The sequence below is a fragment of the Sander vitreus genome, chromosome 16 (genome assembly GCF_031162955.1).
Source record: "Sander vitreus isolate 19-12246 chromosome 16, sanVit1, whole genome shotgun sequence".
In the NCBI taxonomy this organism is placed as follows: Eukaryota; Metazoa; Chordata; class Actinopteri; order Perciformes; family Percidae; genus Sander; species Sander vitreus.
The window spans coordinates 20236019-20262287 of record NC_135870.1 but is presented as its reverse complement, the minus strand read 5'-3'; the positions used below and the strand labels follow the sequence as shown (position 1 = coordinate 20262287).

Here is a 26269-nt window from a genome sequence, read left to right as displayed (position 1 = left end):
CCCATCACAGCCTGTTGCCCCTGGCCATTTCATCCATCTCTCTGTAATGGAAACCCATTGATGTATGCTGCCATTTTGGTGCTCCAATATGTTAATTAGAGAGCTCTAGAGCCTCTTTTATGAAGAGGGTCAACATCCATTTAAATGAAAGCTTCATCACTGCTGTAATTACGGTGGTGAATATAACAGAACACAAAGGATTTCATCTAAATACTCAGGATTTCACAAAGGCTGCATCACCATTTAATATACGAGTGCAGTGCCCGTTGAAAATGTTCCTGTTCAGAACGGGCCGACTGCTTGGCCTCCATTATTGCTGCTTGGAGCTTTCTCGAGAACCGCTCTGCAAACAACTTCACACTTGAACCCCGCTTCCTTGGGTCCAGAGCAATACACATGCCACGACATAGTTATTATGGATCCCACGCAACTTCTAGGCAAGTCCAGCCCTACGAAGCAGCCTGATTTGTTGGGGTTAAGCACTGACCTCAAGTAGTTAAGGTTAGGCTAGCCGACTGGTCAGGGGATAGGACCTGAACAAATCGGGTTCCGTTACCTTGCATAAGCATGGACCCCTGGCCAATAGTAGCGTGTGAATGCTACTGAAGGGCGGATCTTGCCTAGAAGTTGAGTGGGTTCCATAATAACGCAGTTGCGACCCCTAGCAATGCTAGAGTATGCGTCATTTGCTAACAGCTAGCTATTTTAAACCAGGCTATTTCTGAGAACAAAAGTGTTCATTCCGAAAGTCACATTGCTGATGCTTGGAATGTTTGAGTTAGCTACAATGTAACACATCTGGTCCCTCTGGTCTCTCTTTCTTCATCTGTTCTTGAACGTACTGTAGCGAGTGACGGAGAGAGAGCTGTACTAAGCAGGTTGTTTGGCTGTATAGCTGTTAATATTGTAGTAAGCCATGTACTACTAATAAATATGTCTGTTAGATCTCAAGAGCTCGCACTGGACACTGCACTTTCACCAGGTCTTCAGCAATTCAGCCGCCAAGTGTGAAGTCGATCGGATGAATGGTTGTCGAGAAAAACCAAGGACAGACAGACAGAGACTATTTCCATTTTAGTTAGATGAAAAATAGTGGTTAGCACTTAGGGAAATACTAATTTGGTAAGAACAGAATTAACATTCTCCTCATATCTCTACTGACAACAAGGTAAGGTGTTTGAAAAATTGCAGATATATGTGCCTAGTTAAGTGACTTCTGTTATTCATTTGCCTTTGCTTAGAGCTAAGGCAAGCCATCACAATAATGATCCATGTAACAATGCCATCAATTTAATCATCCCAGGTAGATGTTGTAATGGGATCCAATCCCATTTAATGTACAGTTCCATGATTAACTGAGGTCCAAAATCACTTGTGTGAAATCAACTATTATTACTATCACTACCTATATTATAGACAAATTAGCTAGCTATATCTTAGTAACATGGAAGCTGAGTCCATGCACAATGCAAACCAATATATGTATAAATAAGCACACAATCTCACAGACATAGCTTAAGTAGGTGTGTACTAGCTCTATCTCAATCCTGAATCCTTTTCCATGCTTGTTATGTTCCTGTTGATCAATAACCTCTCAATTTGTTTCACTCTCATCCGGTAACACTCTATGCATGCAATTTAAAAGCTTGATTTGCCAAACACCATTTGTACAAGCAACGATTCACGCATGCCATTTGAAATTCAGTGAAAATCCGAGAGACACTTCAATGGAAAGATACATTTTTACTATGTTTTTACAGTAAAGATGTACTTTTTAGCAATGCCATTTTGCTAACTGTAGTATATGAGCATTATTTATTAGATATAAATCAATACAATGTAAAAAGTCCACCTGGCTTGTCACAAAAAAGCCTCTTACAGGCTTTCTCTGCATTTCAATTCATATTTGCTCTTTACTGCAAAAAACCCAACTGTCTCTCCCCGCTTGACGGTATCTCTGTCCTTCTCTGCTCACCTCCTCCTTAAAATATATTTTCCTTTTGTGTAGGGAAATAGAATGTGTGAAATAAATTGTGATAAAAAAGTCATAAAAGTGATAAAAGATGAGCATTTTCTTTTAGGTGAGTGTCTGTCACAGTCTTTTTTTCTCCAGGTAGAGCATAGTCTGTTTTGACCTGCCTGCTGAACCTGTGTTTAGCTGTGATAAATACTCAACAATATAATGTTGCTTTTAGTGTAGTCAATTTGATAGCAAGATTGCTGTCATTGCCTGTAAGTTTGAATTTGCCCATTTTCATTTCCTATATTGTCTTTGACTATCCTTCTCTTGAACCAACTCATAATCAATCCCAAGAGCCCTAGTGACTACTACGAACTGTGCAAAAAATCCAATAAGCTGAGTCAAAAGAGCCAAAAATTACTATAATAAAATGGTGTTACAACATAGAGTGCTTTCACAATTGAGACACTTCACTATTGCAGCTTTTCTCCAAGAAGACAGCAGATTGCTCACTTTCTCAGGTATAATCATGTCGGTCCAAAAAAAGCCCCCAAAAAACGATTGCGCCATTACAGTAGAAAGACCCCATATATGTGTAAGTCTTTGCAACACTAGCATCAACAGAGAGGGCAGTTTGTTCAGACTGTGGGCAGGGAAATTGTTCTTCTCTTTTGCTTTTATCGCTAAAATCTATAGCAGACAAAAGGGGATGTAATCTCCATCCAAAGTCCATTCAACCTCTGAGGCAATCATGTCTGTCAGCTCCTTTCAGGACCAAATACAAAAGAGTGTCCATGCTTCTTATTTCTGTTTCACTGGGAGGGCCAGGGGACTATAGGCAGCCTTCTAGTCTAACAAAAAGTACTGGATATTGGTTACTTAAAAGGCAACAAGCAGTAGAAGCATGTTGTCTCAATTAGGGATGCACCAATACCGATGCCAGTATCAGGTATCGGTCCAATACTAGTCATCGGTCCGTACTTGTAGTCATAAAATTACTCCAGTACTACCACACCCAATACCACCTCATAGCACCGTGACAATAACTTCTCCGTCAAGCAGGTACAGTCGATGGAAGAGGAGCAATGCCAGCCGTTTGGAGATTTTTGGCTCTAAAAAAATAACTAGGCTCTTACCCAATGCATGATTGCACTTGACGACCAGCCATTGTCAGTCGTTAATAATTCTGGGTTTCGACGTCTTCTAAGTGTACTGGAGCCGAGAGATTCCCAGCCGTCACCACATCACAGAAACCGTGTTTCCAACGTTGCTTGGTGAAAATGCACATCAGCAGCCTGTTGCCCGTAAACTTCACCACTGATATTTGGAGTAGCGGTGTTAGCCCAATGTCTCTCATCAGCTTTATGGGCATAAACATGAAGAAAGCGATATTTCAATCTGCTCTGTCTGCATTCAGTTTCTACACAGCGCTGTTTTAACAACCACAGCCCTACTCTGTAACTAGCGATTCTTTTTCACAAACAGGCTGAAACGAAAGCTCTCGGTGTGTAGTCTAACTGTTTGCCACAAGTCTTCAAATTCGGACAAAATCTTGTGAACTTAGCTGCTGGCGTAAACAAACCATCCTCTCCGCTGGATCAGTATATCCACATGGCTACTTAATATGCACGTGAATGACGTCATCAGACTTTGCGTTCTTCATTCTTCCTAAACGTCAATCAGTATTTTGATATTAAGGAATTATATGATTTATTGTATTGACATTAGCCCGGGGAAATGTCCAGGCCCAGGCACTGAGCTTTGAATAGAAAAAGGCATGGCACTTTGAAAATACTGCTTTGTTCTAATTGACAACAATATAAGAGAAGGCCAAAAGCATCTGTGTGTCTGAAAACATCCTCGGACCCCAGAGGGATTATTAAGTACTCGTATCGGTACTCGGTATCTATATGTAAGTACTTGTACTTGTACTTGAGCTTAAAAAAAGGATGGTATCGGTGCATCCCTAGTCGCAATCAAAATGTATAATATATACAACATTTTATTTTTTCATTGCAATGGACATTCAATCAAGACTTAACAGTCAAGCAACCACAAAAGGCTATTTAGACTCCAGTATAAAGTGTTTTGTCACAAAAGACTGCCACTTCTGTGAAATGAAAGCCCTTCCTGCTCAATAATCATCATCAATGGGTTAGTCATGCAACACACGCTTTACCTTATTTTTTATTTAATTCAGGGGAAAGTCTACTTGTTGGCAGCATTCTACATTATCACGGGCTTAAAGGCATTGACACAAGAGAACTCCGCTGAGGCCAAAAAAGGCTAACTGCCTTGCTTGCCTTGCTTAAAGGCACCTCTGTGTTAAGAGAGCGAGTGTGTGTGAATCTAAGAAAGTATGTCCCATCCAAACGAAGGCCAAGAGAAATATGTTTTACCTTTATCCAAATTCAGATCATTTATTGGGCAATTCAATATTTCCTCTGCGATGCCGTATGGAAATTAAAATAAATGGAAAAGGGCTTCATTCTAAACTAGTAGCATCACCAAAATGTCAACCTTTCATTGATGGAAAAAAAGGTAAAGTAAAACAGCCTTGTTTTTAGCTTAATGGCATATTTTATGTGTTCCAATGTGTGTTTTAAAAGGGTTTAATAAGGACAAGAGGGGCTTTTTTCTCAACAGGGGATGGTGTAATTCTTCAGTGTGTGTGGATACATGAATAATACATGTCAACATGGTGTTCTAATGGCTTCAAATGACTAGAGCTGTATGTACTGACATGATGACTCAAACATTTTCAATATTTACAGAGTCATTTCAACTTTAAAGACACACAATCTGCCCTTGGTGGCGTATTTACAGTGTCATGTATTCATATCTAGGGTATTTAAACATTTGTGCTTTGCAACAAGATAAGAATATCCAGTCCAGACCGCCCTCTGTTCCTCTTAGAAGAAGACGGTCTGTACTCTTCATAATAAAACTGTCAGTGCCTCATGGCAGGGAGTGCATTGCTTTTAAAGGCAATTAGAGGAACTGATTTGATTGGCCATGATTGATGCCAGCCTCTCACACACCCACTGATAACGTATTCCACGAGTAAGCACACTCCAGATGTGTTTGCAGGCACATCTGGAAAGGTGTGTTCTGCTCCTTAAATAATGAAAACAGTTCCCTACATCTCACATGTAGGTCTTGTTTTTGTCTAATAAGATTAAGAGGCTAGGTATGAGTCAAGAAACATGATAATATATCACAGTACATTCCATTATAAATCCATTTAAAACCAACTTTACATATTGCAGCAACTGCCCCAATCCATGTTAATTTAGGCAAGCAGAAAGCACGCTTCAAGTACTAGCATTTGCATTTAAAATTAGAAAGACTTTTAGCCGTTTTCTCCACCAATAAATCACCTCAAGTTGGGTTTTCTACCTCAAGATGCCATGACGCCAAATCCAGTTTAGAAGTTCATACTACAAGAGCGATTTTGAGTCCGAGCTCCAAAACATGTTGGGATACAATGTAAGCGCAATCTGTCTCTGCTGCTGCAGGCGGGGACTACAGAGCTGGTGTGTGTTAATGTTAATGTGTGTGCTGTATTGTAGGAATCATATTCCTAATGGGAGTGTCACAGCCCCATGAGAATCCCTTATGCCTGTCTTTTGAACATAAAGCTTTTCTAAAAGCCTCTTGCACATGAAAAACGATTGGAAGAGCTGAGTCAAGCACAGCCATGAGCACAACGTGGGAATCACTGTCAGAGAAAAATGTGTTTTTTTATTCCAATACTATTAATAATCCTCCCTGACTGAGGTTATTGGTAGTGTAGTGTGTGTGTGTGTGTGTGTGTGTGTGTGTGTGTGTGTGTGTGTGTGTGTGTGTGTGTGTGTATTAAACAACGCTACTGTGTACTGTACATCAAAAGGAAATAGCTGGAGCCTTGGGTGCATTAGCCATTTAATATGAACAATGTCAACCAAGTGAAAGCAGAATGTGCTTAACATTTCACTTTTTTTTTCTTTTTTTTTCTTTTTTTTCTTTTTTTTTATCTCCCTGTTGATTTCAAAGGTCTTTCCTAATGCAATTTTCACCCATTTCTTCTGGGGTAGCTTTTCATCTTTCTATTATTTTTGCCATTGCTCGTCGCACAAATTATCTTGAAATAGCCGGGCTGATCTAAGACTGGCTTGTCTCACAGTGAAGCTAATTTAGTCATGTGTTGTGACCAGCGATGTTGGATCAGTTGATATTGTTCAGCTCGTAACACATTGCTGGCAATGGGGATGGACAGTACCGTCAGAGGAGGGATGACGACGGTGACCAATGCGAAAATTTGGAATTCATGCTTAGTCAATTAAATTGTCCCCTGTAAGCTTCCCTCGCAGCCATTTATCAGCGACATAAATTAGCCATAATAGCCACTCGTGAACTGTGACTCAGCAGAATTCTTACATCGCCGTGTTATATACTTTACGTTGGTATTAAAACTACAGCACTGAAGATTTTGGGATTATTTCAAACTAATTAACACCCCTCCAGCCAGTCAGGATGGAGTGCACATTGGGGCCATGGTGCTATTAAGGAATCATCCCTGAGGATACACTTCACTGCCAATACGGTTGTAATGCGAGGAGGTGCAGTCATGTGCCAATCTGCATCATCAAAGCATATCTGGATTTGATGATCTTTTTTTCTCTAAAATGTATAAGTAGCTTTCTGTGTAAACCATCAAGTTAAAAGCGGAGCCATTAATTAGAGAGTGAGCTCTAATAGTAGACACACACACACACACACACACACACACACACACACACACACAGCATGCTGTGTAACTACCATCTTAAAGAGGCTTTCCAGTCTTGACAACTCAATTTTCTGATTATTATAACATAATCGTGGCAGTTAATAGGCATTCTCATATTTCATATAGGTTCTTATGAAAATAAAATATGCTAGTTTGAGGCCATATTACTTCTAAGTAGGCAATTAAAACAAATTGCTTCTAGTAATGGAGAAATATGGCCGCTTATGATAAGTACCATATGGACTTTTTTTCGACATTTTAGGTCTTTTTAAGCTACCAGTCAATAGATTTAAGTAGTGGAGGGTCATGAATTATACAACACACACACACACACACACACACACACACACACTTAAATGGAAATACCAGTGGGATACACTCATCCAAATGCACATATATTCACACATGTAAAGCACGCACACGCACACACACACACACACACACAGACAGACAGACAGACAGATGTGAAAACACACCCACACACGCAACCCATCAAGTCGAGCATAACCAAAGGGCTTCAATATGGATTTCACACTTGAGCTAAACCTCCTTAACTTTCCTCAATATGGACGCCTCAAGCCATGTCAGTTCCCCCACTGCCACTACAAACATCCACTTATTCTTCACAGACAACATCCCTTGGGTTTACAGTAAAAGCTCATTTTGGCACATTGTTTATGGAGGAAGGTCTGAAGAAAATTGTAATGTCATCATGTGGCATCGTGTATCTGCTTTAATGGATCGAGGCAGGATATGACATACACGGTTTTATAAGCTGCCTTCAGACCCACAATCTTGCAAGGATGGACTGAAAGTGTCAACTGATCTTTTGTTTGAAGGAACATTTTCCTTGTTTTCTTTTTAACAGTAGTAGCATGGGAAACCTGACTCTGCTTAATACAAAAACCAAACTATGCAAAGTAGGTCTTATAAACTTAAAAGAAGAGAGTCTAAATTGAGGTCCTGTAGCATGGTTTCTCATCACAAATTGGTTCCAGCTCTAAATACAGAGAATTAGAAAGCCACGAAATTCAAATGAAGCAAGACAGAATTATGACTTCCTTGAAAACTCCATTAACATGAGACTAAATCTTCTCCAACTAGGGGACAAAACATTGTTGGCTTACATGTTGCTCCGTCTTTCAATTGCTCTCTCTTTTGCACAAGCAATTCAATACTTCCCATACTCAGAGAGACAGAATATGTGGGACCATATAATATCCATGACCAATAATGCATCAGGAATGTGTTGTGGGGAAATCGAGGAATTTGTCATGGGGAGGGGAAACTGAACGTGCTGCAGGAAATTGGCCGACTGTTCAACATGCCTTCACAGTGAAATCTAATCCACTTTTCACACGTGCGCACACACATCCACATCCAAGCGTACACATGCTCTTTCTCAAAAACACGTACAGACTCTACGCTCATACATTTACACAAGTACGACAGTGTCGCACGTATAAAAAATGTCTCGATGCCGCATGTTCTCATAACACAACACTAGTCTTCCTCACGATGGATTTACTATGAATTGTTTAATTGTCTTGTACAGCTCTCGGTCAGTTGATTGTCTGGCAGCCAGAAATCAATTATCACAGGAGGAAAAAAACGGAGTTACAGCTAGGGCTGTACGAAGTGATATAAGTGATCTCGGTTCTGCCTTTCTGCTGCTTTCACAGTATTCGGCTAAAATACAACAAATTGCTTGTTGAATTTAAAAACTAATAAAAGCAAATCATTTCCAACATTATTTTATTGAACAAATTGAACATGTAATTGAATTTAAAAGGCACCACTAAAAAAAACAAATAGCTGAGTTGTTAGAGCGGGTGCCCATATATAGAGGTTTACTCCTTGACGCAGCGGCCCCGGGGTTCGACTCAGACCTGCGGCCCTTTGCTGCATGTCATTCCCCCCCAGCAGGTGGCTGTTGGGAGCGATCATAGACCAGAGCCACAGATGGAGCATGTAAAGGTTGCATCTGGAGGGAGAGATGGCAGAAGGCTTGCACGACTACCGCCTCTGGGCTCTCAGCTGATGGGTCCAATGGTTTTCCAATGTGGCTTCTCCAGAAAAACATAATGACTGCAGCAGTGGCAGAAATCATCTGGAGGTTGTTGGACATGATTTGGCAGTTTGTTTATGACGTGAAGTTTATGAAAATATGGTTACAATTAAGGGATTTTTATAACTGTTTGACACGCACTTTGTGTTGCATTTTCCCCAAAAGGTTAAATATCAATACAGTAAAGGCTGATTTGACTGACTTAAAAAAAAAAAAAGGATAAAAAGCTGAAAAAAGCAGAGGAGATGCAATTAATAATCTGTGACGGAGCAACAAAAAAGCACGAGGGGTTTTATTAAAAAAAAAAAGTCTCGCCTCAAAATAAACAGCAACATCAAGACGTTAAGCTCCGATAAAACTGCACCCAGTAACAGAAATGAAATGGGAACAAGATGGCAGAAAATAGTAGGATGATAGCATTGGCCATGAAATGACAAGAGGAATACAAATAAATTAAAATACGCTTCCCTTATGAATGGGATCGCAGAGAAACAGATGGTGTGTTCAGCTGCTGTTTGGTCCAGGGTTTTTATCCACCAGGCATCAATTTGTTGGCCGAAGAACTGTGGCGCTTCAGGCAGCCAGTTTACATGCTCTGTCCAGTTTTGGTTTTGCCAGGGTGGTTTCCATATTGACAATGTTGGTTTGCTGGACGACATCGATGTGAGGGAACCTGCTCCTCCAAGATGACCTTTAAGGTGATTTTATTTGGACGCCATGAATGTAAAAGCATTCCAAGGTTCTAATGTTGAAGCAGTTATTTGATTTAAGAATTACACGTGTACAAATCAGGTTAAAAGACTTACACAAAACACAACATATAGACTTTCATATTGAACAGACACACACGCATACTGTACAAGCGGCAGCACACAAATGCACAGTAATACCAAACATATGGTCAATGCAATTAAAGAAAAAGATAGAGACATGCGTGTGCACGCACACACACACACACACACACACACACACACACACACACACACACACACACAGAGAAGCTGAAGACATTTAAAGTGTGTTGAGGGTATTCTTCTATTTAATCCTTCCCAATGAGGGACTATTTTGAACTCTGCCTCCAAGTCAATTATAGGTTTGTTATCACACACACACACACACACACACACACACACACACACACACACACGTAGAAATGGAGGGCATTCACGTTCTACCTTGGGGAAGATTGTGGGAAAAGACAAATGATGCCTCAACTCTGACAGACTAGTGGTTGTCTTCACAATGTGTGCATGCATGTCGGCCTGTCACCACTGTGACACTCTTGTGTATACAGTGGGTGTGTATGTATGTGTGTATGCACTTGTCGACGTCAACCATATGTGACCAAGTGTATGTGCTTACACTGATTATTGCAAACTGAGGATGTGTGGATTTTTAAAATGTTGTCGCTGCATTTAGTTCACGCCTGGGCATGCATTTCTGTTTGCTTGTGTGCTGTGTGATAGAGTGTGTCTCAAGTGTGACTGTGTGTGTGTGTGTGTGTGTGTGTGTGTGTGTGTGTGTGTGTGTGTGTGTGTGTTTGATATGTGTCCTTAGCCACAGGTGCAGAGAGATGCTGACACTGCTTACAGAGAGACACAGTACAAGAGACCAAGTTTATTTATCCATCTTTGTCTAGTTCTCTCTGTCACACTCACACACACACACATACACACACACACACACACATCTGGGAGGGGTATGGGACCTTAGGCACCTCGCCAAGGTAAACAGAGGAAATTGCCAGCCCTGACATTTTTGTGTGTGGAGCGAGGCTTCTCAAGGTGACAGCTTTCACTGGGTGTTAGTGGGAGAGGAGGATTGTGCCGCTTACCAATCAACACACAGTCGTGACACACATGTCATTTGCCGTCTGTGTGCGAGTGTTTGTGCATGAGGTGGAATGTGCATGTGTGACAGCTCTGTACGGTATGTGTTTATGTGAGTGTTGGTGGTTGTGCTAGACAGGGTAGAACATTGTCTTTTGATTGCATCTGTTAACTTATGCTGTTTTATGCATGGTTTTCTCCTAAACAGACCTGAACTGTTTCATTGCCATTTCTTTCTAAAAGTGACTACAGTGGAACACAGAAGACAAAGACAAATTGTTCTTCCATCCATGCTGGTTTAGTTTAAGTGTCTTTTTGTTTCATAGAGTCAATTGGAAACCGTTTCATGGCCTCTGATTGCCTCCTTTGGCAACCACCTGCTCAATATTTGTGTGTTTTTAAAAAAATATATATTATATTATATATATTTATATTAAGGCTGTCAGCATTAACACGTTAATCGCGATGCGATTAAGGGCCGACGCGATAAAAAAATGTCTTCGTGGGATGTAAATGCCAAACATGTCATAGTTCGGGGCAGTAGTGACCTAAAGGTTAGAGAAGCGAGCGTTTGAACGTGAGGTCATCGGTTCAATCCCCAGACCGACAGGATAAAAATATCTGGGTGGGGAAGGTGAAAGAGCAGCGCTTGTCCCTTCCTCATTACCACCACTGAGGTGCCCTTGAGCAAGGCCCTTAACCCCAACTACTCCAGTGGAGCTGCTGAGTTGCCAGCAGATCAGATTGCGGTTGTGCTAGGCAGCTTCCAGGTGTGAATGTGTGTAACTGTGTGAATGTGATCAGGCCGTTCCTGCAAAAGAGAGGCTGCCTCTCAGTGAAACTCCCCTGAATAAATAAAGGTCAAATAAAAAAAACCTTAAAGTAATATTTTGTTCTCTGAGGCTCATGTTAACCTCTCAAATGTAACCATGTGTATCTATTTGAGGCATGTCATCCAACAATCTCAAGTGCTCCAAATGTGGAGAAAATGTTACTCTTGTGAATTTATTCCTGCTCACTCTCACATCTTGATTTGCAGAATAATTATAGCTCAATTCTGTTTCGTGCTCGTTCAGAGTTTTGTCTTTAATGAACTTCCATACAGTAACGAGCATATTTCTGTATACATCGGTGTGTGTGTGTGTGTGTGTGTGTGTGTGTGTGTGTGTGTGTGTGTGCATGTTTTCCACGCTCTCTACCATACAACGCCAGTTTATATTAAGATTCCTCTATCTTATTTTGTGTCTGTTGATGTCTTTCAACAACACAAAGGGCCGTAAACCGGTTATGTAAATAATCCCCTTCCATTCACTCCCCGTCTTTTGTGCTTTGGCAGTGGATCTAGCATGTACATGTGTGAATGTGTGTTGGGAAGTAACACCACAGACCCGGAGTAGATGATGCCTCTTCTTTCAGCTTGACTCCTTTTTGTATGAAGTTGAATACATTTGGAGTAAAAGAATAATGTGCTTATGTGTGCATGTGTTTGTGAGCAAATACACAGATATGGGAACAAGAATTAACAAAAAAAAAAAAAAGTGATGTCTGCAGATAATACTAAGACAATACAAATGATATTATATATACGATTTCAAAGCTACTTTAAAAACAAAATACACACGTTTCATTGATATACACACATAAAATCGTCTAAATGTTCTCTGATCGACTTGTTGCAGACCTTGTTAGTCACAGAAATAATGTCTTCCTCTCCAGACAATCCATGCTACTTAAAAAAAACATGACTAAACTTGACTCAAATCAGTACCACACCAATCCTTTTCCCAGGTATCCAGGTATGTTTGTCCTGGCCAGCTGTTAGACACACATGCCATTATTCACACACAGCTAATCCCCCAGTGGACCTATATGATGGAGCCAGACAGGGTTGCTAGGCGATTTGTGATACCACTGCAAAGTTTCTATTAGAAGGGCACACATGGACTAACACTTCTGTAAAATATACGAAAATGGGGAGAGAATATCTACCATCATAGTATTGGGTCAGGAACACTTGTGTAGAGATTATCCCTCTCTCCATAATTCTGTTCGGTTTTTTCTCTCGGCCCCCTGTCTATCAACCTTTTTCCTTATTTTTCTAAATCCCCTGACAAGTTAACCCCCCCTGCTTTCCACACACTGTCTCTTTGATTTACCCAAAATTTCCTCTCCCCCATTTCCCTTTTTTGTTCTATTCCCTACTCTTTTACTCTATTTCCCCCTCCCTTCTCTTTACTGCTATCCCTCTCCCTCTCTATGCAGTAGCTACCCAATAAAGGATGTTGTTAATATCATTAGGCAGACTTCCTCCAGCCCAGCGCCCGGCCCACTCCCTTTCAGCCATAATCAAGCGTGCACACTAACTATCAAAGGAGACATCGCTAATAAACTACCACAGCGGAGCGGAAAAACACACACGAACACTCCAGCGAAGAAACTGTGTTGAAATAAATGGGTGCGTGTGCATGTTGGATCTGAGGGGATGGGTGGGGTAGCAGGGGAGGGGGGGCGGTTACCCAGACAACACTAATATAAAGTATACTCCAAAGGCTAGCACAGTCTAATGCAAATCTGCCACTTAAGTACACTAAATTAATTGGGGTTGAGGGACACGTACACAAGCAGACATAGCTAATAAAGTGTGCTCTGAGAAGAGGCAAATACTGACAGTTTAGTGGGTTTAAATGGGTGAGGGGAGGGTGGGGGTGGTGGGCAACTGTGGCTTCCTGTTGCACTGCAGTCACTTGCTGTAAATCATCCCGAAAACAGGAGCGCATATTGTAGGCTACATAGCTTGAAAGTGTTCTCTCCTGACACTTGAATGCTACAGTGCATAGACCACCAGATAAACACGGTCTAAAGGGAATACGTGATGCAATGCTGCGAGCAAGGAGCAATACATTTAAAGAAGAAAGAGGAGTGGTAGGACAATGGCACGGGGCTGCTAATAGAGCATGCTGCACAAAACGCACAGATTCTCGTGCAATCATAGGCAATTATCTGTCTAAATGAAAAGAGGAGGTGTCAAGTATATGCATTCATCATCCTTTGATTGCAGACACACAGATGAGATGGTCCCAGTTGTTGAGGCCACATTTTATACAGCGCTTTGGCTGCATTCTTTGAGCTTTCTGATAAAAAAACACAAAGGGCATTTTTAACTTCAGAGCAGTGACATTGCTTAAAAAAAACCTGCATGTAAAACTTTCTTTTCCTGTGCAATAACAGATTTTTATTGGCATTTCAAACAGAGTGTTTTAAATAAATCTTGCTAAACTGTTGGCTTGTTAAAAACCTGTCCCATCATCTGACTGCTCGTTTCTTGCCCCTCCCGACTTTGTTGTAGTGCTGTCACCATGTTTCTCTATCTCAGTACTTTGGTGCAAGGGACATGCATTTATGGAAATACTAAATATGATAGAATGATGAGTCAAAACAACCATAACATCCATCCACCAGCTATTCCCGCTTTCAGAGGGAGGGCTAGAGCTGATCCCAGACAATGGGTGAGAGGTGAGGTAGTCTCGCTTTGCCAGGAGGGTCTGGCTAGTCCACACAGCATTCCGGGATGGGAGCCAAAGTGCTCTGGTTTATTGGCAAATCTTTAAACCAATCACAATCATCATGGGTGGTGCTAAGCGCTGCACGGAGCCACCGTGCCGCTGCAAAATAGCCTTGGGAAGAACATTATTTTGGTGGAACGTGTACTTTTAAAGGTTGTTTTAGTCTTGCAACAGAAAACTCAGATTGGACAGATAGTCTAGCTAGCTGTGTCGATTTACCCTGCAGAGATCTAAGGAGCAGTTAACCATAGTCCTCATAAATCCATCGGAGTTTGAAATTCCAACACAAAGAAAGCAAAAGGTAACGGACATCCGGCCGAAAAGAAGGACATACGGGTACAATTTCCGTCGGCAACGGAGCAATCGCGGAAGAGGAAGGTGGTGGATATAGACTAGGACTAGACTGGATGGGTTGCCAGTCAATCACAGCGTAGTCTGGCTCAACAGATGTATATTGCTGGGATGAAGCCCAACATCTGCCGCATACCTCCCGTCTTGCTATCTCCGGCATTGGGGCTCAGCGCCAAAGACGGTTATGATTAGTTTGAAGAAATACAAAGAGACCAGAGCGATGTTTCCCTTATCCGAGAATAGATAGTCTGTGTAGCCAGACCATACTCCATTGTCTAGCAATGCGAGACTAATCACATGGCTGACAGACAACCATACACACACACACACACACACACACACACACAAATTCACACCTACGGGCAACAGAGCTGCCAACTGACCTAACCTGCATGTCTTTGGACTGTGGGACGAACCCGGAGCACCCAGAACCTTCTTGCAGTGAGGCGACAGTGCCAACCACAACACCACTGCCTAGTAATTCAAATGAATTTGTCTTATATCTAGTATCAAATGAATTTGAATGCATTTTTTACCACAACAGCACTGCAACCTGTTTTTTGAGACAAATTAGTCAAGCCACTTCCTGTGCATTTGAACAACCATTGGGAGTTTCCAACGTTATGCAGCCACTACTGCGCTCCCCTGTCATGCTTTATTTATCCCTTTCCCTCTGCACTATAATGGAAATATAAAAGGGTGCATTGATTAGTGTTTAAGGATCAGGCTTTAATAGATTAAAAGCCCCCGGCTCTGAGAGAGGCACTCACTCTCAAACACACGCTTGTGCATAAAGGCAAGCTTATATACACATCTAAAAGCAAATATATGGACGGAGATGGTAAGAGATGGATATAAGCAGTAGCGCACATGTACAGACAGCAGCTTCGCACACAAAAACATTGTTGGACAAATACATTGGATGGACATTAAGCTGCACAGGAACTCACACACCTACAGCCAACAGTGCCAGTGGCATATCTTTCATAGCTCTGATAAATAAATAGATCTGAAATCACTTCCCCCAAGATAGAGAGAGATATCTGCATGTCATTCATGTCAGAGCCCTAACTATGATTTTCCAATTGATGAAAAATTCATTCATTTTTTTAACGCATTGCATTATTAATAACCTGGCTCGATCCCAGAACATTTTCTAACAACAGGGGTGCGGATGTCAGGTCTCAATTTGAGTTAAAAAAAGAAAAAAAAGAAGTAAACATAAAAATAAATGAGGGTGGCTGTGTTTCAGCATCCCACTGCTGATGTACTATGAGAGCAGACCAGAATATCATATACAGCAACTGAAAAACAGCAGCTGCCAGGGCAAAAACTAAATCCAATTTACTAATGTTTTCAGGTTATTTTGGTAAAAGTATGTTCCAAATTGTAACAACATCTGCCGTTCACACACTTGTGTCCCGAAAAGATGATGTGTAATTTGCAAATCTGTTGCATAACATTGCTTGCTGAAAACCTGCTATTTCACCATTTGAAAACGCCAAATCCAATTTAATTTGGGGTGTTACTGCTGCGCTGCACGGACAGATAAACCTCAAATGGTCATGCTTGTGTCCTTCTGAATTCTTGTCTCTCCTCACTTCATTTGATTTCCAACCTCTCCTTCCATCTGATTCTGTCCATTAACCATTGTCACATCTCCAAGCATCGCCTTGACTCCAAACCTGCCCAACATGTCCCCTTTCATTTTCCTCTAATCTTTGCGCCCCTTCTTCTTCACTGACCTCAATCACACAAGTGGCTACAGTGGCGTTAGGCTCCCATGTGCTCGGAAACCTTGTTCTGTGCCTATCCTTTCCTCCGGGTCTTCTCTTACTATACACTGCTCACAGTTGTGTCTGCGGAAAGTCTTTCCTAACCTCTAATTTCCTCCCCTCACCTCCTCCCATCAGTCCTCGTCTTCCTCTCCGATATTTGACCATCCAACTATCCACTCCTCTCAGTGCCTCCTCTATTCTGCCACCTTCTTTCTAGTCCCAATCATGCCCGATGGTATCCTTCAGTAAAACTGTCTGCTCCATAATTGAATCTCCTGCGTTCTTCTTTATTCCTTGCTCCTCTCTGACCACAATCACTTTTGTTGTTAGCCTCCTCCTAACCTCTCAAGTCGTCTTTCAAGTCCTCCTGTCTCTTTTAATCCTCCCCTCAACCAAAGGCGCCAATTTATGTTTTCCTCCGTGGGTGCTCACGGGCGCACACCGTTTAAAAAGAAAGTAGTCCAAAATGTTTGCATTTTCAGTGTTTCCTCTAGAATTTTTTTCAGCGGTGGCAGGCAGGGGGGGGGGTGTTGGACAGAGTATGGGCTTATCTGCTAATGTAAGCTACCGACCGTTACCTTGAAACCATCCAGAAAATAGACGGTACCGTAGGGTGATTTAACGTCACCGCTCATTTTACACACAGTTTCACAACAAAAACACTGAGTGAACATTACTAGCTAAATTTTTCATATTGGTTTTGAGCGGTATGCACCCCCACTAACCTGGAAAATGGTTTTAAATCAGTAACGTTACTACAGCGTGTCAGAGGAATACACACAGTCTCCTGCAGCGGCGAGTCAGAGGCAGAGGGGCCGTCACAGCAGCGTGGCTAACACTAGCTTCTTGTCTCATCTGGGGTCTGATAAACAGTAAATTCATCAACTTCAGTGTCCACAATGCTATTTTCCAATAAACTGTAGCTGTCATATTTGACGGGCGTGAGAGCGGATTTCATGTCGCGGCTTTCGTCGCCGTTTATCACTTATTGAGTGAAGTAGTACTCGCCCTGTTGTTTATTTGGTTGCCATAACTTCGCGAGTGATGACGTCCTGTCACTGTTCCAGTTGCTCTGCTCACCCTAGGGGGAGAGAGAGCGGTGGACCGTTCGCTTTAGTGTTGCCAATTTAGCGACTTTGTCGCTAGATTTAGCGACTTTTCAGACCCCCTTAGTGACTTTTTTTCAAAAAAGCGACTAGCGACAAATCCAGTATTGTCCAGCGAGCACGCAAGGTATTTCTCTCGTGTAGTCGCCAAAACAGTCTTCTGTTCTGTGACTGAGGAGCAGCGGAGCAGCCTCTCCCCTCTCTCCTCATGTGCAGCAGCACTGCGCACAGTGTGCAGGCAGGGAGAAGGGGGACAGGGTGTGGGGGCCGGTGTAGGTAGGAGAGACAGCAGGACGCGACGGGAGAAAGATGCCGCTGAGCTGGCCTGGACCTGGGCAAGCCAGCCTTCTTTGAGAATTCTTTCTCAATTTCTTTTTTTTACTTCAAATATCGGCTACCTAAGTAATAATTATAAAGTAAAATAAATTCCTGTATTGAATTTGTGATTATTTGGCTAAAGAGTTCTATTTCTTTCTATCTACCTTGCTGACACAACCACTAAGCTTTATACAAATGATTGCGTAAAGACGTCAAAAATATGCAAATGAGCGTATGACGTCATCTAGCGACTTTTAGCGACTTTTGGAGCTGGTGCTAGCGACTTTCATTGGAAAAGAGTTGGCAACACTGGTTCGCTTGAGTTCAGTAGAGCAGACGGCGCTACGAGTTTATGACTTTTCATAAACAGCTGAAGGAGCGGTGGTGCACGGTGTACATAGCGGAAACCCTGTTGTGCGTCTGCCCTATTTCTGATACCGTGGCGCTGGAAATTGTACCGTGGCGCACCGCCACTATGCTATCGCACGCTCATACACACACTGTATAGTGGGGGGATGGAGCGGGGTCACTAAAGAGGCGTTTTTATCCGAGAGACGCTGTGATTGGTGGATAGGATATGGAGCAGGGGACTGACAGCGACATAACCAATCACACTATGACAGACGCTCCACTTAGCACCAACTGCAATGTTTATTTTTAAAATGTATGTCTGGCACACGTGGGTGCTCAGTGGGTGCTCGGTATTCAGCGCCTATGCCCTCAACAAGTCACATATGTTGTTAGCCATGCCTAGCCTCTGCTCTGTCCAGTTAGGATGCAGAAAACAGGCAACGTTGCACAGCATGCACATTTTAACGGGTAATTTAGCATTGAGGACGTCACATTTCGTAACACCCCTTTCCCTTCACTTTGTGTTGCCCATGGAAAATAAATTCTTTTCTACGTCGAAAAAGAAAAATAGAAGAACTGCAGCATGGCCAGCAGTAGATGCCATGGATGAACAGACAAAGATTGCCACCGACATAACTTCATTAACAGAAAATACAAGAAAAACACAGATTGATTGAGAAATGACCTAAAAAGTGCATTGTTTGAAAAACAAAACAAAAAAAAACTCAAGGATCAAAGCGTATCACTCGCTGATATTAAATTATTAATGTATAGATCAATTGATTGACCACGATACGATAACTGCTACTTCGCGACTAGAGAAGTGCTAACAAACGCGTGGAAACATGGGTGAAAAACCAAACAACTGGCAGTTACATAAAAATAAGTTTTTAACACAGATTCATTTGACTCAGCCAGTGAAAAAGATGCTATACACCGTTTGTATCAAATGTCAACAAATTGCTACAACTAGTGGGTGACATAGAAAAGTGTGAATGCTTCCCAGTCGAAAAAAGTAGAAGGTTTTTCCCATTCATTCGACTTTCTATGGCATGAATGCAGCATGACTACACATGGTTAGAGCTAATTTGCTTTAAGCGTTGTTTTCAACATGTACTGAGCAAGCAATAAGTCTCGTGTGCATCTAATAAAAAATACATGCAATCAAGTTAGTCTATAATACTGAGCAGGAAACAGACTCATACTAGCCTAGACAGATGAATGCAGGAATGGATGGAAGGGGAATTACACAACACACATCTACATTATGTATGCATTATGTACTGCATATATGCTGTGCTATGTCACACTGTAGCCTGGAGGCATATTAAGCTCTGTTGATCCTCAAGATGCACTTAAACATAAAGTGTGTGTGTGTGTGTGTGTGTCGAAGGAAATATTTTTTTATATGTTGAATGTGAGCACTTTATGTGTCAGAATGCAAAAATAAGTTTGTGCGTGTTTCTAGTGTATATTACATTAGAGTAAAGTGTGCTACTGCTGTGAGGTGGCGAAATGCAAATGTCCCTCAGATGGTCAATAACTGTGGGGGAAACACACTTAGATAGAGAGATACAATAGTGCAATAGAAAGATACTTAGGCATTTCGCCCCCTACTGGAGGAGGCCGCTTTCGTGTGTGCTTGTTTGGGTGTGCATGTGCATATGTGTAGAGCAGTTGGGTCTAGTTGCAGTGCAGGGGGAGTGATGGTGAGTGATGCATATTCATAAAAGGGTCTATCCATTTCCCTCATTTCATCCCTCGTTTCCTTTGATCAGAAAGAGTCAAACTCTTCGATTGCCTGGGCTGCAGGAATGCTACAGGGGCTGAACGGAGAGCTGTCGAAGGAGGAAAATGCAGCAGCGGCAAGCAGATATACACACACGTTGACACACACGCGCACGCGCACACACACACACACAAGTTGACAGACTGACAGACACTGTCTCACAAACAGAGAACAAAAAGACAGCAAAAGGAGCACAAACATAAGTAAAAAAGATCTACTAACACACAAGCAGAGAAGCTCACAACCCCAGACAGCCAATACTTTTTCATAAACCTTTCACAACTTTCCATAATTGAACGTCCTGCTGCATAGTAAGAGGGTTATGTGAAGATTCATGGCATTTGAGAGTGTTTTAATATCGAAGAGCACAAGAGTTCTATCGTATTAGCAAAATAATTACACACCGAGTCCCGCCTCGGAGCCAGATCTTCCAGCTCAGGGTAGAAAGGAAACCGTTGTAAAATGCAGATCCCTGAAACGCATGCGAGCCTGCTTAATTGGGGCCGAGTCTCAACAAAATCTTGTCATGTTCTCGCACCCTTAGGTGCATTCAGATAAAAGCACACAGCAAGTGGCATATCTAACTAGCAAGAGAGAGAGCGAGAGGGTAGATGGAGAAAGCGAGGGAGCTGTTGTTTGGAGGCTTTTTGCGTACAAAGATCTCGCATTTGTTTCACAGAGGCATGTAATATGTCTCGGATGTGTGCATGTGCACACAAATACGCTCAACCAAAATTACCTATGTACTTCTTCCCTTCCTTACTCCCCTCTCCTCTCTCCCTCTCACGTTTCCTCTCTCTCTCTCAGCCTCTCCTAGGGTTGGAGTTTGAAAGCATTTGGCCAAATCCAGTGAATCAGCTTATCAAATCTGAATCCTACTGAATCCTTATTTAACTCTAACTCAGTTCAGCTTTTACATTTACAAGTAGCATGTAAAACGTAATCATGATGTACAACGTTTGTTGGTTGACAAGTCAAAGACATAACCGTTTTTAGTGGCAGCCAAATTAAACTGTTGATTACAACCTGGAAATTGGATGAGCAGCATAAGATGTCAAGTGTTGATTAGATACGGCTGACACAGTGAGAACAGGTTTAGCCGACAACTTGCATTACAGAGCTACTTGCTGGAGATCCCAATTCAGAGCGATAAAATTGCTAAGCATAAATCGTGTCGGTCAATAAGCACGCCGTCCACTTGCGATTGCAGAGCGCTGCTTCTTTTACTAACATCCAAGTACACACACGTGCTTGCAGAGAGACAACAGCCAAAAGCTTCTATCGTTAATTAGATAAAGTGATGTCTGCCATTCCGACAAGTGATAGTGATGGTCAGTGCCAAGCTCAAAGTAAGCACTTCAGCTGAAGGTTTCCTACATGGCTCTTTGCTTTAAAGCTACATTGTGTAGGAATTTCTCCCATCTAGCGGGGAAATTGTATAATGACAACCAACTGAATATTACTTTCTAGCCTTTCCTCTTACGGTGGCCGAACCCAAAATTAGCTCTCTCCATCGTTTGCACGCAGCTGTTCTAGCCACTCCAATATTAACTTTGTTCTTGTTGCTTTGCCTGTCGTGTTGTCGTTTTAATTCTCATTTTCGCTTCCCTGGCGAGTAATCTCCCCCTGGCATTCGTCACGGTGCCAATAGGTGTAAGAGGGTGAAATGCGGATGTATGTCCCTCTTTGGCTAATGTATTTCAAAGATGGAGGCGCAACATGGCGGCCGTCAATCGAGCGACTCGCTCGTATGTGTTCTGAATGATTCTAAATGGCAGATTCTACGCTTACGAGAATACTTTGATTAGTTGGTGGAAGTAATAACACATGAATGAGTACATATTTGTGAAAGAACAAAGGGCTTTTTGCTAAGAATCAACTCAAAACATTACACGATGTAGGTTTAAGAAGCTTCAGAACCCAACCCTCCCTGTTTAATTTTCATGGCAAAAAAGTCTTTGACTCTCTACCTCCGTACCTCCCTACCCCCCCTCCCCCCACACATACCCCCCCTCCCGCTCCACACCGGCTTCCAATTTGTAGCCTTTGTGTACGTTACAGCAGGGAGATTCGCGCCCCCCTGCCATCCTCTGATCAGGCCCACGTTCGGACATCTGTCCGAGGATGTTTACCCAGGCAGTAAGTATGTTAGGGGAAATATTATCCTAGTTTTATCTTACCTTTCTTCTGTCTGAAGCATAAACACCAGCATTGCGAGGTGGGGATGGGAGAGGAGAGGCAAGGAGAGAGGAAAAAAGGGAGCGTAGAGGTAAGAAGAGAAGGTAAGACAGAGTGGACCTGAGAGAGTAAAAGAGAAGGGTTAGCGAAAGAGGCAGAGGGTGAAGGAGCGAGGGATAGAAAAGTAAGTAAGTAAATGGATTGGAGAAGATATAATAGGGGGGATAAAGAGGGACACTTGACAGGGGGGAAAAAGTTGGAAGGGTGATGAGAGAAGGAGAGGAGACAGAGAAATCAGTAAAGGAATGGAGAGTGTGAAAGAAAAGAAAGGTAAAATGAAGAAACAGGAGGAAAAGAATGACGAGAAGTTCAGAATTATCTACAGCACAGTTTCAGTTGAAACAGAAACACACGTACTTTTCTAGCAGTCTTTAAGTGACAGTTAATCAACCCCGACATCACTTCTTAATCAATATGCACCTCTCGCTCGGTTCCTCGAGAATCACTTTAAACTGTCACCACTATCTTGTTCTCAGTCGCACAGGCCCCTTAATGAGATGTAAGTACCAGTCTCCAGTTTAGGGACTTTTCTCAAAAATAGTAACTTCCCCTAGTAATAGTAACTTCCCCTACTTCCCCTTCTTTTCCAAAAATGTTTAAATAAGAAGACATAAAACTCTCAATTTCAGGGTTATGCCCAATAAGTCTAGACGGCTTTTTATAGTCTGTTAAAAAATCAATATACAGTTTACAAGCATGCATGTCTGTCTGGTGCTTGGCATATAGGAGTACACAGACGGGCACACAGATGCTTCCCATGCACACAGTCACACAAGTCTCTCTTTTTTTTCCCCCCGTTATCTCTCACACACACACACACACACACACACACACACACACACACACACACACACACACACACACACACACGCACACACACACACACACACACACACACACACACACACACACACACACACACACACACACACACACACACACACAGGCCTCTTCCAGTATGGTGTTGCTTCCAACCTAAAACCAAACCATGTGTGGGAGCTATCCTGTGCTGGCCTAAAGGTCTCTCCACTAGAAAAGGCTGGAAAGACATTTACTGCCCGCATCTGTCTGTCTTCCTCTCTCTCTATATGCCTGTCTCGGCCTTGGTGCCTCTCTGTATGCTTTCGACAGCAAGTGTCTTTGCTCCCGCTTGTCTGTATGTCCATTTCTTTTTTTCCTTTCTTTTTCATTATTTGTCTGCCCTAATCTGCTTGCCTGTCCCTTCTAATTTGTACCCCCTCTAGCTGTCTTTCCCTCGCTTGAACTCTTTCGGTAAGTCTTTCTAGTTGCACCTCCTCCCCCTCCCCCTTCACATCTTCTCTCCCCCCCAAAACCCTCCCATCTCTCCCTCCCGCTCCACCACCAACTAGGCATGAAAACTGTGCTCCATTAGGAGTGCCTGGGCTAAGCCCAGTCTGACACACACTGCTTTGATCAGCCGAGAGCTGGGCTAAACACCCCGCTAAACTCCCAGTCTGAGGTGTGGGGGGAGAAGGGAGGTGGGGGGAGCAAAAGTAGCGAGAGTTAGCGAGAGATGGGACCGGGAAGATCAAAACAGAGAAATGAGATGGAGACAAAATAAAAAGGGAAACACGCAGACTGAAGCGAGGAGCTCAATTTCCCAAGCTGTCCCACAGTATATGTTCCCCCACCACTCCTTTTTTAATCACATTTTCCTTCACATCCTTTTTAAATCACCTAGTTTTCTCCATTGCCTTCACTCCTTTTTTTTTCTTCCTCCACAACCTCCAGGTAGCCTCTCAAATGCATCACTAACAATCTCTGCAGGTGCATAACTCACACAAGCTCAGAGAATGATGTGAGTGAAAGAACTAATGCAACAACAACAAAAAAACATAATCAGCTCAGACGTCGGAATATCGGGAAGTCCCCCCAACAAACCTTGGCAGCATCTTTCTCAGAAAGCAACTCGGCTGTCTTGAGATTCAATAAAAATAGTATCAACTACAACACAAACACACATGCTGTCTAGGAGAAGAAATGTGAGAGAGAGGACAAGACAAGAGAGAGAAGATATATAGAGACTAGCCCTCCATAACTGACAACAGTAAAAAAAAAAAGAGCCAGATCTTTCTACATTCAGGCAGGCATATACTAAACCAGCAGCAGCAAAAGGACAAAAAGGTCCCGTCTTTTTCTCCCAAGGAGTGAAGAGAAAAGGGATTTCCGCTCAGTGTTAATCAATCAGGCCGTGATAATGGCTCCCATGCCTAGCTGTCGACTGGAGGGGTCAAGGCATCCCGTGACCCAGCGCCAAGGGCCCAGGGGCCAAAGCCCCTCTCAGAATAGCACCCCAGGACGGACTCCCCGGGCTAATTGTCCAAGCCAGTGTCAGCCTTTTCAATGCCCCCCCCCCCTTACCCTCCCCTCCTTCCACTTTCTCCTTCATTCCTCTCTCTTTCTTCTCCGTCTCCCTCCCCTGCTTCCCTCCTCACAACTCTGCGATCCTCTCTCTCTTTCTATGCAACTGAGGAATCTACTATGGATACCAGCATGTACCAGCGTGGAGGGGGGGGGAGCACAGGAGACGTAGAGAAATAGTAGAGGGGGAGACATTAAAAGAGGAGAAAAGTTCAGAGAAGTGGGAGAGCATGCGAGAGACCGAAATCAGTGGCGGCAACAAGAAGGAGCGGCGAGGGAAGTGAGAAGGGAGGATGAAAGATCCGGAGACAGCGATTCGGTATAGGACAGACTGGGACAGACAGATACAGAGACAGTTGGACAGAAGAGATGAGGAGGAGGAGGAGGAGGAGAGGCAACCTGACCGTGAACCTGTGTCCGTTTACACATCACTCATATAACTGGAACAGAGTGCTGTGTTCAATCCCCTTCCATCTGCATATCAATGAGTTTCTATTAATCACAGCCAGAGCAGCGTGCGCCTCAAAAGGGAATCTGCTCAACATCAGTACAGCTGACCACCACAATGCAACCGGCATACAAAACACAAAAAGACAGAGAGGACACACACACACACACACACACACACACACACACACACATAACCAGGAAAGCACAAGAGTCCGAAGCAAACCCCACTAGCTCTGCGCAATGGCATTCCTCTCATTCCAAGCGCACGCTGCTAATTAACAGCATTAGATCTCACAGACAGATTGATGGAGAGGTATCCCGATGTTGCACTAGCACCACATCTCCGCTCTCTTCTGTCACCTTTCCTCCCCCCTCTCTCACAGTCCCTTCCATCCAACTCTCGCTCCCTCTCTCAGTGCCTGTCAGGTCCCGGTCAGACAGCGCTGAAGAAGAGCAAAAGTCCAAAAATCGAAAATAAGAAAAATATTATTTTTAAAAAAATCAATTGGCTACTCACTGGGAACCTCTTCTTTTTTCTGTATTTCTTTTTTTTTCTTGATCTGTCACTCCTTATCCTCTTCTCCACTGTCGCAAGGGGAGTGTGTCTTATCCCGGCGTGTGTGTTGTGTCAGTCCGATAGAGGAAAGTTGCCGTCTGCACGCATGTGTGTGTGCATGCGTGTGTGCGTGAAAGAGAGAGAGAAGGGGAGAGAGAGAGAGAAAGAACGTGTGCGTCTGTCTCTGTGTCTTGCACTGCTCTGAGTGAGCGAGCTGAGGCTGTTTTAAACAGGCTGCTCTCCCCATGTGACCAGCCCAGCCACAGGCAGGAATACATTACTGAGACACACACACACACACACACACACACACACACACACACACACACACACACACACTCTCTCTCTCTCTCTCTCTCTCTCTCTCTCTCTCTCTCTCTCTCTCTCTCTCTTGCCCATACACACACACCATGTCCACAGTGCACCCCCTAGCCACCGCTCAGGGTAGTGGAGGGAACAGCCCACACACGTAATATGTTCACCCACACACACACACACAGAAATACACATTGACAAAATATGGCAGCCTTTGGAGTTCACACTATTCAAGATATGCACACAAACAAACACCGTGTTCCGACGGTTTTGCCAACATTAAAGAGCACTGAACACGACAACAAATAAATAAATAAGTCAATATAATATAATATAATAAGACAATTCATCCAATTAAATGTTTTTTCAATGTTCTTGACTCTTTTTTTTTTCAATCTCTGCTGTGGTGATGCTTCACACCTGGAAGCACTGACCTTTTCAGGA

The 26269-nt window shown here is 42.9% G+C and overlaps 1 protein-coding gene across 2 annotated transcripts in view; it reads right to left on the bottom strand.

Annotated features, from left to right (window-relative positions):
- The window catches only part of cntfr (ciliary neurotrophic factor receptor), a 265866-nt gene extending 240165 nt beyond the window's left edge, over window positions 1-25701 (bottom strand). For both annotated transcript variants that reach the window (XM_078272045.1, XM_078272044.1), the window contains exon 1: window positions 25472-25701. The gene's annotated coding sequence lies outside the window, so the exon portion shown is untranslated. The remainder of the gene's footprint in view (window positions 1-25471) is intronic.
- Between the last annotated feature and the right edge of the window lie 568 nt (window positions 25702-26269).